The following is a 12,667-nucleotide window of genomic DNA, read 5'->3' on the forward strand; positions in this document are numbered from 1 at the left end:
AGAGGGCGACAGAGAGAGAGGAAGAGAGTGGGGGAGAGAGAGGGGGTCAGAGAGAGGGGTAAAGAGTGCTGGAGAGAGAGGGGGTCAGAGAGAGGGGGCAGAGGTAGGGGTTGAGAGAGATGCGGGTAGAGAGAGTGGTAGCAGAGAGTGGGCGACAGAGAGAGGGGCAGAGAGCGGGGGAGAGAGGGGGGGATAGAGAGAGGTGCCAGAGAGAGAGGCGGGTGGGAGCGAGAGGGGGACAGAGAGAGAGGGCGACAGAGAGAGGGGGACAGAGAGTGGAGGAGATAGAGGGGGTCAGAGAGAGAGGGACAGAGAGAGAGGGGGACAGAGAGAAATGGCGACAGAGAGAGGGGGACAGAGACAGAGGGGGACAGAGAGAGGGGGGACAGAGAGAGAGTGGGCAGAGAGAGGAGGGACAGACAGAGGGGGACAAAGAGAGGGGGACAGAGAGAGGGACACAGAAAGATGGGGAGGTAGAGGGGGTCAGAGTGAGATGGGGACGGAGAGAAGGGGAGATAGAGGGTGTCAGAGGGAGGGCGACAGAGGGAGGGGCACAGAGATTGGGGGAGATAGAGGGGTCAGCGAGAGTGGGACAGAAGGAGCGGGAGGTAGAGGAGGCCAGAGAGAGGGGGAAAGAGAGCGGGACACCGAGAGTGGGGGAGATAGAGGGTGACAGAGAGAGAGGGGACAGGGAGGGGTCAGAGAGAGATGGGGGCAGAGAGAGTGGGACAGAGTGAGGTGGTCAGAGAGAGAGTGGGACAGAGAGAGAGACTGACAGTGAGAGGGGGACAGAGAGAGGCGGACAGAGAGCGGGGGAACAGTGAGAGGGGGAAAGAGAGAGGCGGGTGGGATGGAGAGGGGGCAGAGAGAGGGCGACAGGAAAAGTGGGAGGTAAAGGGGGTCAGAGAGAGAGGGGAACAGAGGGAGGGGCACAGAGAGTGGGGGAGATATAGGGGGACAGAGAGAGGGGACAGAGAGGGGGCAGAGAGAGATGGGGCAGAGAGTGTGGGACAGAGTTAGGGGGTCAGAGAGAGAGGGGGTCAGAGAGGGGGTCAGAGAGAGGGGGGAACAGTGAGAGGGGGAACGAGAGGGGGGTAAAGAGAGAGAAGGGGTAAGAGACAGGCGGGTGGGAGGGAGAGGGAGGCAGAGAGAGGGCAAATGATAGAGGGCCACAGAGAGTTGGGGGAGATAGAGGGGGTCAGAGAGAGGTGGACAGAGAGAGGGGAGATAGAGGGGGACAGAGAGAGGGGGAAATAGAGGGGGACAGAGAGAGGGAGACAGAGAGTGGGGACAGAGAGAGCGGTACAGAGTGGGGTGAGAGAGGGGTTCAGAGAGTGGGTGGATGGAGAGAGTGGGGGACAGAGAGAGAGGGGGCAGAGAGAGGGTGACAGAGAGGGGGTGCAGAGACCGGGGGAGAGAGAGAGGGAAGAGAGGGAGGGGCACAGAGAGAGGGCGACAGCGAGAGGGGGCAGAGAGCGGGGGAGATAGAGGGTGTAAGAGAGAGGGACAGATCGAGGGGGGACAGAGAGAGGGGTACAGAGAGTGGGGGAAATAAAGGGGGCCAGAGAGAGAGGTGACAGAGAGAGAGAGGGGCAGAGAGAGATGGGGGCAGAGAGAGTGGGACAGAGAGAGGGGGTCTGAGAGAGGGGGGCAGAGAGAAGGAGGAACAGAGAGAGGGGTAAAGCGAGGGGGTGTGGGAGGGAGAGGGAGTCAGAGGGTGGCCGACAGAGAGAAGTGCACAGAGAGTGGGGGTGATAGAGGGTGTCAGAGAGAGGGGGACAGAGAGAGGAGGAGATAGAGGGGGACAGAGAGAGGGGGACAGAGAGTGTGGGGCAGAAAGAGGGGTACAGAGTGGGGTCAGAGAGGGGTTCAGAGAGTAGGTGGATGGAGAGAGTGGGGGACAGAGAGAGAGGGGGCAGAGAGAGGGTGACAGAGAGGTGGTGCGGAGATCGTGGAGAGAGAGAGGGGACAGAGGGAGGGGGACAGAGAGAGGGGGACAGAGTGAAGGGCCAGATAGAGAGGGGGAGATAGAGGTGGACAGAGAGAGTGGGACAGAGAGAGGGGGAGATAAAGGGGTCCAGAGAGAGGGGGATAGAGATTGGGGACAGAGAGAGGGTTACAGAGTGGGGTGAGAGAGGTTGTCAGAGAGTGGGGGGGGTGGAGAGAGTTGGGGGACAGAGAGAGAGGGGGACAGCGGGAGTGGGGGACAGAGAGAGGGGGGGCAGAGAGAGACGGGGACAGAGAGAGAGGGGGACAAGGGGGGAGATAGAGGGAGGCAGGTGGGAGAGAGAGGGGGCAGAGAGAGTAGGACATAGTGAATGGGGACAGAGAGAGCGGGACAGATTGAGGGGGGGACAGAGAGAGATGGAAACGGGGAGGGGCAGAGAAAGGGTTTCAGAGAGAGGGTGACAGAGAGAGTGGGACAGAGAGTGGGTCAGACAGACCTGGTCAGAGAGAGTCGGATAGAGAGAGAGTGGGACAGAGAGAGAGGGGGACAAGAGAGAGGGGGACAGAGAGAGAGGGGACAGAGAGAAGGGGGACAGAGAGAGGGGGGGAACAGAGAGAGAGAGGAGGGGTCAGAGAGAGGTGGGACAGAGAGAAGGGGGACAGAGAGAGAGGGGAGAGAGAGACAGGAGAGAGAGAGTGGGGGAGAAAGAGGCGGTCAGAGAGAGGTGAACAGAGAGAAAGGGGAACAGAGAGAGAGGGGGACCGAGAGAGAGAGAGGGGGACAGAGAGAGGGCTATAGAAAGAGGGGGACAGAGAGAGGAGGTGGGGTCAGCGAGAGGGGGGACAGAGAGAGGGGGAAAAGATAGAGGTGTGTATCGAGAGAGAGATGGTGACTGAGAGATGGTGACAGAGAGGGGGCAGAGAGATGGCGACAGAAAAGGGGCAGAGAGAGGGTGTCAGAGAGAGGGAGACAGAGAATGGGGAAACAGAGAGAGGGGTGAGAGAGAGGGGGGAGAGAGCGAGGGGGGACAGAGAGGGGACAGAGAGAGGGGGACAGCAAGAGAGGGGACAGAGAGGGTGGACAGATAGTGGTGGGACAGAGAGGGGGACAGAGGGAGGAGTACAGAGAGAGAGTGAAAGAGAGAGAGGACATGAGAGTGGGGGACAAAGAGAGGGGGCCAAAGAGTGGGGCAGATAGAGGGGGGCAGAGAGAGAGGAGACAGAGAGAGGGGGACAGAGTGAGGGGGGAAAGAGAGAGAGAGGGGACAGGGAGAGGGCGACAGAGAGAGGGGGCAGAGAGCAGGGTAGAGAGAGAGAGAGAGAGAGAGGGGTTGGAGAGAGTGGGGAAGATAGAGGGTGTCAGAGAGAGGGGGACAGAGAGAGGGGGAGATAAAGGGGTACAGAGGGAGGGGGCCAGATATTGGGGAAAGAGAGAGGTGGACAGAGTGGTGTGAGAGACGTTGTCAGAGAGTGGGGGGATGGAGAGTGTGGGGGACAGAGAGAGAGGGGCACAGAGGGAGTGGGGGACAGAGGGAGTGGGGGACAGAGAGACAGGGGGCAGAGAGAGAGGGGGACAGAAAGAGAGGGGGACAAAGAGGGGGGATAGAGGGAGGCAGGTGGGAGAGAGAGGGGGCAGAGAGAGTGGGACATAGTGAATGGGGACAGAGAGGGGGGGACAGATCGAGGGGGGACAGAGAGAGGGGGACAGAGAGGGACAGAGAAAGGGTTTCAGAGAGAGGGTGACAGAGAGAATGGGTAAGAGAGTGGGACAGATAGAGGGGGTCAGAGAGAGTGGGAAAGAGAGAGAGTGGGACAGAGAGAGAGGGGGACAAGAGAGAGAGGGACAGAGAGAGGGGGGACAGGGAGGTGGGGAACAGAGAGAGAGGATGGGTCAGAGAGAGGGGGGACAGAGACAGAGGGGACAGGGAGAGGGCGACTGAGAGAGGGGGCAGAGAGAAGGGGAGAGAGAGAGAGAGCGGTGGGAGAGAGTGGGGAAGATAGAGGGTGTCAGAGAGAGGGGGACAGAGAGAGAGGGCACAGAAAGAGGGCGACTGAGAGAGGGGGGGTCAGAGAGAGGGGGGTACAGAGAGAGGGGGCAGAGAGCAGGGAGAGAGAGGGGGCAGAGAGAGGGGAGTCTGAGAGAGAGGGGCGACATAGAGGGGGGGACAGAGAGAGGGGGGCAGACAGGGGGCGACAGGCGGTGGGGGTATAGAGACACGGTGACAGAGAGGGGTCAGAGAGAGGCAGGGCAGAGAGAGTGGGACGGGGGGACAGAGAGAGGGGGACAGAGAGAGGGGGGAAGAGACAGGGAGGGACAGAGAGAGGGGGACAGAGAGAGGGGGACAGACAGTGGGTGAGATAGATGGGGTCAGAGAGAGGGGGATAGAGAGACAGGGGACAGAGAGAGGTAAGAAAGAGAGAGAGGGACAAAGAGAGAGCGACAGAGAGGGTGGACAGGTAGAGGTGTGGCAGAGAGGCGGGACAGAGAGGGCGGACAGAGAGAGGAGGGCAGAGAGAGGGTGACAGAGAGAAAGGACAGAGAGTGGTACAGATAGAGGGGGTCAGAGAGAGAGGCACAGAGAGAGGGGACAGAGAGACAGGGGGACAGAGGGAGATGGGGGCAGCGATAGGAGTGACATAGAGAAGGGGACTGAGAGCAGGGGAGAGAGAGGGGGCAGAAAGAGGGCGACAGAGAGGGGGAAGAGAGAGGGCGACAGAGAGGAGGAAGAGAGTGGGCGAGAGAGAGGGGGGAACAGAGAAGGGGCAGAGAGAGTGGGAGAGAGAGAGCGAGGCAGAGAGGGGGCACGAGAGAAAGAGGTAACACAGAGAGGGGGGACAGAGAGAGAGGGGGACAGAGAGAGAGGGGGACAGAGGGAGGGGGCAGAGTGGAGGGGAGAGTGAGAGGGGCAGAGTGACGGGGTCAGAGAGAGGGTGACACAGAGAGGTGGACAGAGAGAGGGGAACAGTGAGCGGGGGGAAAGAGAGAGGGGTGACAGAGAGAGAGGGGACAGAGAGTGGGGGAGATCGAGGGAGACAGAGAGAGGGGGAACAGAGAGGGGGGGCAGAGAGAGGTGGACAGAGAGGGGGTGAACAGAGAGGGGGTACAGAGAGAGGTGGGGGGCAGAGAGAAGCGGTCAGAGAGAGGGCGACAGAGAGAGTGGGACAGACAGTGGGGGCGACAGATGGGGTTAGAGAGAGGGGGACAGAGAGAACGGGACAGAGAGAGGGGGGGAAAGAGAGGGTGGACAGATAGAATTGGGACAGAGAGCGGGGAACAGAGAGAGGAGGGCAGAGAGAGGGTGACAGAGAGAGAGAGCTTATGAGAGTGGGGGACAGAGAAAGGGGGCAGAGAGTGGGGCAGATAGAGGGGGAGGGAGAAGGGAGACAGAGAGAGGGAACAGAGTGTGGGGGGACATAGAGAGAGGGGACAGGGAGAGGGTGACAGAGAGGGGGGCAGAGTGCCGGGTAGAGAGAGAGAGAGAGAGAGAGAGACCAGTGGGAGAGAGAGGGGTGCAGAGAGTGGGGAAGATAGACAGGGTACAGAGAGAGGAGGAGAGAGAAAATGGAGAGAGAGGGGGGCAGAGAGAGAGGGGGGGTCAGGGAGAGAGGGGGACAGAGAGAGAAAGGGATAGAGAGAGAGGTGGACAGAGAGAGAGGGTGACAGATAGAGAGGGGGACAGATAGAGGGGGGATAGAGCGAGGGGCGAACAGAGAGAGAGGGGGACAGAGAGAGAGGGGACAGAGTGAGAGGGGGACAGAGAGGGAGGGGGCAGAGTGAGGGGGCAGGGAGAGATGGGGCAGAGTGGGTGGGCAGAGAGATAGGGTGGAGAGAGAGAGGGGGGCAGAGAGCGAGGGGATAGAAAGTGAGGGTCAGAGAGAGGGGTACAGAGTGCGGGAGAGAGGGGGGTCAGAGAGAGGGGTCAGAGATAGGGGTAGAGAGAGAGGGGTAGAGAGAGAGGGGGCAGAGATTGGGCGACAGAGAGGGGCAGAGAGCTTGGGAGAGAGGGGGGACAGAGAGAGGGGCAGAGATAGAGGAGGACAGAGACAGGGGGCAGAGAGAGAGGCGGGTGGGAGAGAGAGGGGGACAGAAAGGGGGGAACAGAATGAACGGGATAGAGAGAGGGGGAAAAAGAGGGGGATAAAGAGAGGGCGACAGGGAGAGGGGGACAGAGATTGGAGGAGATAGAGGGGTCAGAGAGAGAGGGACAGAGAGCGAGGGGGACAGAGAGAGAGGGCGACAGAGAGAGGGCGACAGCGAGAGGGGGGCACAGAGAGGGGGACAGAGACAGAGGGGGACAGAGAGAGCGGACAGAGAGAGGGGAAAGAGAGTGGGGGAAATAGAGGCGGACAGAGAGAGGTGGGACAGAGAGAGGGGGGCAGAGAGAGGGGCAAAGAGAGAGGGGCACAAAAAGAGAGGAAGGTAGAGGGGGTCAGAGAGAGATGGGGACAGAGAGAAGGGGAGATAGAAGGTGTCAGAGGGAGGGCTACAGAGGGAGGGGCACAGAGATTGGGGAAACAGTGGGTGTCAGCGAGAGGGGTACAGAAAGAACGGGAGGTAGATGGGGTCAGAGAGAGAGGGACAGAGAGCGCAGCGCAGAGAGAGAGGCACAGAGAGTGGGAGAGATAGAGGGTGACAGAGAGCGAGGGGATAGAGAGAGGGGCAGAGAGAGATGGGGGCAGAGAGAGTGGAACAGAGTGAGGGGGTCAGAGATAGAGTGGAACAGAGAGAGGGTGACAGAGAGAGGGGGACAGAGAGAGGGGGACAGAGAGAGGGGGAACATGGAGAGGGGGAAAGAGAGAGGCGGGTGGGATGGAGTTGGGGCAGAGAGAGGGCGACAGAAAGAGTGGGAGGTAGAGGGGATCAGAGATAGGGCGACAGAGAGAGGGGAACAGAGAGAGGGGCTCAGAGAGTGGGTGAGATAGAGTGGGACAGACAGAGAGGGGACAGAGAGAGAGGAGCAGAGAGAGATGGGGCAGAGAGAGTGGGACAGAGTGAGGGGGCAGAGAGAGGGGGGAACAGAGACAGGGGGAAAGAGAGAGGGGGAAAGAGAGAGCGGGGGAAAGAGTGAGGCGGGTGTGAGGGGATGGGAGGCAGAGAGTGGGCGAAAGATAGAGGGGGACAGAGAGTGGGGGAGATAGAGGTAGTCAGAGAGAGGAGGACAGAGAGTGGGGGAGATGGAGGGGAACAGTGAGAGGGGGACAGAGAGAGGGGGAGATAGAGGCGGACAGAGAGAGGGGTACAGAATGGGGTGAGAGAGGGGTTCAGAGAGAGAGTGGTGGACAGAGAGAGAGGGGGACAGAGAGAGTTGGGGACAGAGAGAGAGGGGGCAGAGAGAGGGTGAGAGAGAGGGGGTGCAGAGACCGGGGGAGAGATGGAGGGGATAGAGGGAGGGGGACAGAGAGAGGGGAAGAGAGCGGGGAGAGAGAGAGGGGGTCAGAGAGAGGGGTACAGAGTGCGGTAGAGATAGGGGGTCAGAGAGAAGGGGCAGATAGGGGTTGAGAGAGAGGCGGGTAGAGAGAGAGGGGGCAGAGAGTGGGAGACAGAGAGGGGGACAGAGAGAGGGGGAGATAGAGGCGGACAGACAGAGGGAGACAGAGAGTGGGGGAAAGAGAGAGCGGTACAGAGTGGGGTGATGGAGGGGTTCAAAGAGTGGGTGGATGGAGAGAGTGGGGGACAGAGAGAGAGGGGGATATAGAGTGTGGGGGACAGAGAGAGAGGGGGCTGAGACAGGGTGACAGAGAAGGGGTGCAGAGACCGGGGGAGAGGGACAGGGTAGAGAGGGAGGGGCACAGAGATAGGGCGACAGAGAGAGGGGGCAGAGAGCGGGGGAGATAAGGGTTTCAGAGAGAGAGGGACAGAGAGAGGGGGGGACAGAGAGAGAGGGGGACAGAGAGAAAGGCACAGAGAGAGGGGCACAGAGAGTGGGGGAAATAAAGGGGGCCAGAGAGAGAGGGGACAGAGAGAGAGGGGCAGAGAGAGATGTGGGCAGAGAGAAGTGGGAACAGAGAGGGGGGAGGGGTGGGAGGGAGAGGGAGACAGAGAGAGGGCAACAGAGAGAATTTCACAGAGAGTGGGGGTGATAGAGGGGTCAGAGAGAGGGAGACAGTGAGAGGGGGAGATAGAGGGGTCAGAGAGAGTGGGGCAGAGAGAGGGGGAGATAGAGGGGACAGAGAGAGGGGGACATAGAGTGGGGGGCAGAGAGAGGGGTACAGAGTGGGGTCAGAGAGGGGTTCAGAGAGTGGGTGGATGGAGAGAGTGGGGGACAGATAGAGAGGTGCAGAGAGAGGGTGACAGAGAGGGGGTGCAGAGATCGGGGAGAGAGAGGGGCCAGAGGGAGGTGGACAGAGAGAGGGGGACAGAGAGAGAGGGGGACAGAGGGAGTGGGGGACAAAGGGAGTGGGGGACAGAGAGAATGGAGGCAGAGAGAGAGGGGGACAGAGAGAGAGAGGGGGACAAACAGGGGGGATAGAGGGAGGCAGGTGGGAGAGAGTGTGGGACAGAGTGAGTGGGGGCAGAGAGAGGGGGACAGATTAAGGGGACAGAGAGAGAGAGGGACAGAGAGGGACAGAGAAAGGGTTTCAGAGAGAGGGTGACAGAGAGAGTGGGACAGAGAGTGGGTAAGATAGAGGGGGTCAGAGAGAGGGGGACAGAGAGAGAGTGGGACAGAGAGAGAGGAGGACAAGAGAGACGGGGACAGAGAGAGAGGGGACAGAGAGAGGGGGACAGAGAGAGGGGGCACAGAGAGAGAGGAGGGGTCAGAGAGAGGGGGGACAGACAGAGGGGGACAGAGTGAGGGGGGACAGAGAGAGAGGTGTCAGGGAGAGGGCGACAGAGAGAGGGGGCAGTGAGCAGGGTAGAGAGAGAGAGAGAGACCGGTGGGAGAGAGTGGGGAAGATAGAGGGTGTAAGAGAGAGGGGGACAGAAAGAGAGGGCGCAGAGAGAGGGCGACAGAGAGAGAGGGGGTCAGAGAGAGTGGGGTACAGATAGAGGGGGGCACAGAGCAGGGAGAGAGAGGGGGCAGAGAGAGAGGGGAGACTGAGACAGAGGGGGGGCAGAGGGGGGTACAGAGAGAAGGGGACAGAGAGAGGGGGACAGAGAGAGGAGGACAGAGAGAGCGGACAGAGAGAGAGGGGGACAGAGAGAGGGGACATACAGTGGGTGAGATAGATGGGGTCAGAGAGAGAGGGATAGAGAGACAGGGGACAGAGAGAGGTAGGAAAGAGAGAGAGAGGGACAAAGAGAGAGCGACAGAGAGGGTGGACAGATAGAGGTGGGACAGAGAGGCGGTACAGAGAGGGGGGACAGAGAGAGGAGGGCAGAGAGAGGGTGACAGAGAGAGAGAGGACAGAGAGTGGTGCACATAGAGGGTATCAGAGAGAGGGGCACAGAGAGAGGGGGACAGAGACAGGGGGACAGAGAGAGATGGGGGCAGAGATAGGAGTGACATAGAGAAGGGGACTGAGAGCGGGGGAGAGAGAGGGGGCAGAAAGAGGGCGTCAGAGAGAGGGGGACGGTTGGAACAGAGAGAGGGGCAGAGGGATGGGTGACAGAGAGACCGTGACAGAGAGGTGGCAGAGAGAGGGCGAGAGAGAGGGGGAAGAGAGAGGGCGAGAGAGAGAGGGGAAGAGAGAAGGGGCAGAGAGAGTGCGAGAGAGAGAGGGAGACAGAGACGGCGCACTAGAGAAAGGGGGAACACAGAGAGGGGGGACAGAGAGAGGGGGGGACAGAGAGAGAGGGAGACAGAGGGAGAGGGCAGAGTGGGGGGAGAGTGAGAGGGGCAGAGTGACGGGGGTCAGAGAGCGGGTGACAGAGATAGTTGGACAGAGAGAAGGGGACAGTGAGCGGGGGAAAGGGAGAGGGGTGACAGAGAGAGAGGGGACAGAGAGTGGGGGAGATAGATGTAGAAAGAGAGAGGGGGAACAGAGAGGGGGGCCAGAGAGAGGGGGACAGAGAGTGGGGGAACAGAGCGTGGGTACAGAGAGAATTGGGTGGCAGAGAGAAGGGGTCAGAGAGAGGGCGACAGAGAGAGGGGGACAGACAGTGGGGGAGATAGATGGGGTTAGAGAGAGGAGGACAGAGAGAACGGGACCGAGAGATCGGGGACAGAGAGGGTGGACAGATAGTGTGGGACAGAGAGGGGGGAACAGAGAGAGGAGGGCAGAGAGAGGGTGGCAGAGCGAGAGAGGTTATGAGAGTGGGGGACAGAGAAAGGGGGCAGAGAGTGGGGCAGATCGAGGGGGGAGGGAGAAAGGAGACAGAGAGAGGGGACAGAGTGAGGGAGGACAGAGAGAGAGGGGAAAGGGAGAGAGTGACAGAGAGAGGGGGCCAGAGAGCAGGCTAGAGAGAGAGAGAGAGAGAGACCGGTGGGAGAGAGAGGGGAGCAGAGAGTGGTGAAGATAGACAGGGTACAGAGAGAGGAGGACGGAGAAAGTGGAGAGAGAGGGGGGTCAGAGAGAGAGAGAGGGGTCAGAGAGAGAAGGGGACAGAGAGAGTAGGGGACAGAGAGAGTAGGGGACAGAGAGAGAGGTGGACAGAGAGAGTGGGGGAGAGAGAGAGGGTGACAGAGAGAGAGGGGGACAGAGAGAGGGGGGACAGAGCGAGGGGGGAACAGATAGGGGGGGGACAGAGAGAGAGGGGACAGAGTGAGAGGAGGACAGAGAGAGAGGGGGCAGAGTGAGGGGGCAGGGAGAGATGGGGCAGAGTTGGGAGGCAGAGAGAGAGGGGGCAGTGAGAGAGAGGGGTCAAACAGAGAGGGGGACAAGAGATTGGGGGACAGAGAGAGAGGGGACAGAGGGGGGGACACCGAGAAGTGGGGACAGAGAGAGAGGAGTGGTCAGAGAGAGGGGGGACAGAGAGAAGGGGGACAGAGAGAGAGGAGAGAGAGACAGGGGAGAGAGAGTGGGGGAGAAAGGGGCGGTCAGAGAGAGGTGAACAGAGAGAGAGGGTAACAGAGAGAGAGAGGGACAGAGAGAGAGAGGGGGGGCAGAGAGAGGGCTATAGAAAGAGGGGGACAGAGAGAGGAGGGGGGTCAGAGAGACGGGGACAGAGAGAGGGGGAAAAGATAGAGATGGGCATCGAGAGAGAGAAGGTGACTGAGAGACAGTGACAGAGAGGGAGCAGGGAGATGGCGACAGAGAGGGGCCAGAGAGCAGGTTAGAGAGAGAGAGAGAGAGAGGCCGGTGGGAGAGAGTGGGGAAGATAGAGGTTGTCAAAGAGAGGGAGACAGAGAGAGACGGCGCAGAGAGAGGGCGACAGAAAGAGAGGGCGTCAGAGAGAGGGGGGTACAGAGAGAGGGGGCAGAGAGCAGGGAGAGAGAGTGGGCAGAGAGAGAGAGGGGAGACTGACAGAGAGGGGGGACAGAGAGGAGGAGACAGAGAGAAGGGGGGCAGAGAGTGGGCGACAGGCGGTGGGGGGGATAGAGACACGGTGACAAAGAAGGGTCAGAGAGAGGCAGGACAGAGAGAGTGGGACGGGGGACAGAGAGAGGGGGGACAGAGGGAGGGGGCAGAGACAGGGAGGGACAGAGAGAGGGGGACAGAGAGAGGAGGACAGAGAGAGCGGACAAAGAGAGAGGGGGACAGAGAGAGGGGACATACAGTGGGTGAGATAGATGGGGTCAGAGAGAGAGGGATAGAGAGACAGGGGACAGAGAGAGGTAGGAAAGAGAGAGAGAGGGACAAAGAGAGAGCGACAGAGAGGGTGGACAGATAGAGGTGGGACAGAGAGGCGGTACAGAGAGGGGGGACAGAGAGAGGAGGGCAGAGAGAGGGTGACAGAGAGAGAGAGGACAGAGAGTGGTGCACATAGAGGGTATCAGAGAGAGGGGCACAGAGAGAGGGGGACAGAGACAGGGGGACAGAGAGAGATGGGGGCAGAGATAGGAGTGACATAGAGAAGGGGACTGAGAGCGGGGGAGAGAGAGGGGGCAGAAAGAGGGCGTCAGAGAGAGGGCGACAGAGAGAGAGGGGGTCAGAGAGAGTGGGGTACAGATAGAGGGGGGCACAGAGCAGGGAGAGAGAGGGGGCAGAGAGAGAGGGGAGACTGAGACAGAGGGGGGGCAGAGGGGGGTACAGAGAGAAGGGGACAGAGAGAGGGGGACAGAGAGAGGGGGACAGAGAGAGGGGACAGAGAGAGAGGGGGACAGAGAGAGGGGACATACAGTGGGTGAGATAGATGGGGTCAGAGAGAGAGGGATAGAGAGACAGGGGACAGAGAGAGGTAGGAAAGAGAGAGAGAGGGACAAAGAGAGAGCGACAGAGAGGGTGGACAGATAGAGGTGGGACAGAGAGGCGGTACAGAGAGGGGGGACAGAGAGAGGAGGGCAGAGAGAGGGTGACAGAGAGAGAGAGGACAGAGAGTGGTGCACATAGAGGGTATCAGAGAGAGGGGCACAGAGAGAGGGGGACAGAGACAGGGGGACAGAGAGAGATGGGGGCAGAGATAGGAGTGACATAGAGAAGGGGACTGAGAGCGGGGGAGAGAGAGGGGGCAGAAAGAGGGCGTCAGAGAGAGGGGGACGGTTGGAACAGAGAGAGGGGCAGAGGGATGGGTGACAGAGAGACCGTGACAGAGAGGTGGCAGAGAGAGGGCGAGAGAGAGGGGGAAGAGAGAGGGCGAGAGAGAGAGGGGAAGAGAGAAGGGGCAGAGAGAGTGCGAGAGAGAGAGGGAGACAGAGACGGCGCACTAGAGAAAGGGGGAACACAGAGAGGGGGGACAGAG

The sequence above is a fragment of the Chiloscyllium punctatum genome, chromosome 24 (assembly GCF_047496795.1).
Source record: "Chiloscyllium punctatum isolate Juve2018m chromosome 24, sChiPun1.3, whole genome shotgun sequence".
NCBI lineage: Eukaryota > Metazoa > Chordata > Chondrichthyes > Orectolobiformes > Hemiscylliidae > Chiloscyllium > Chiloscyllium punctatum.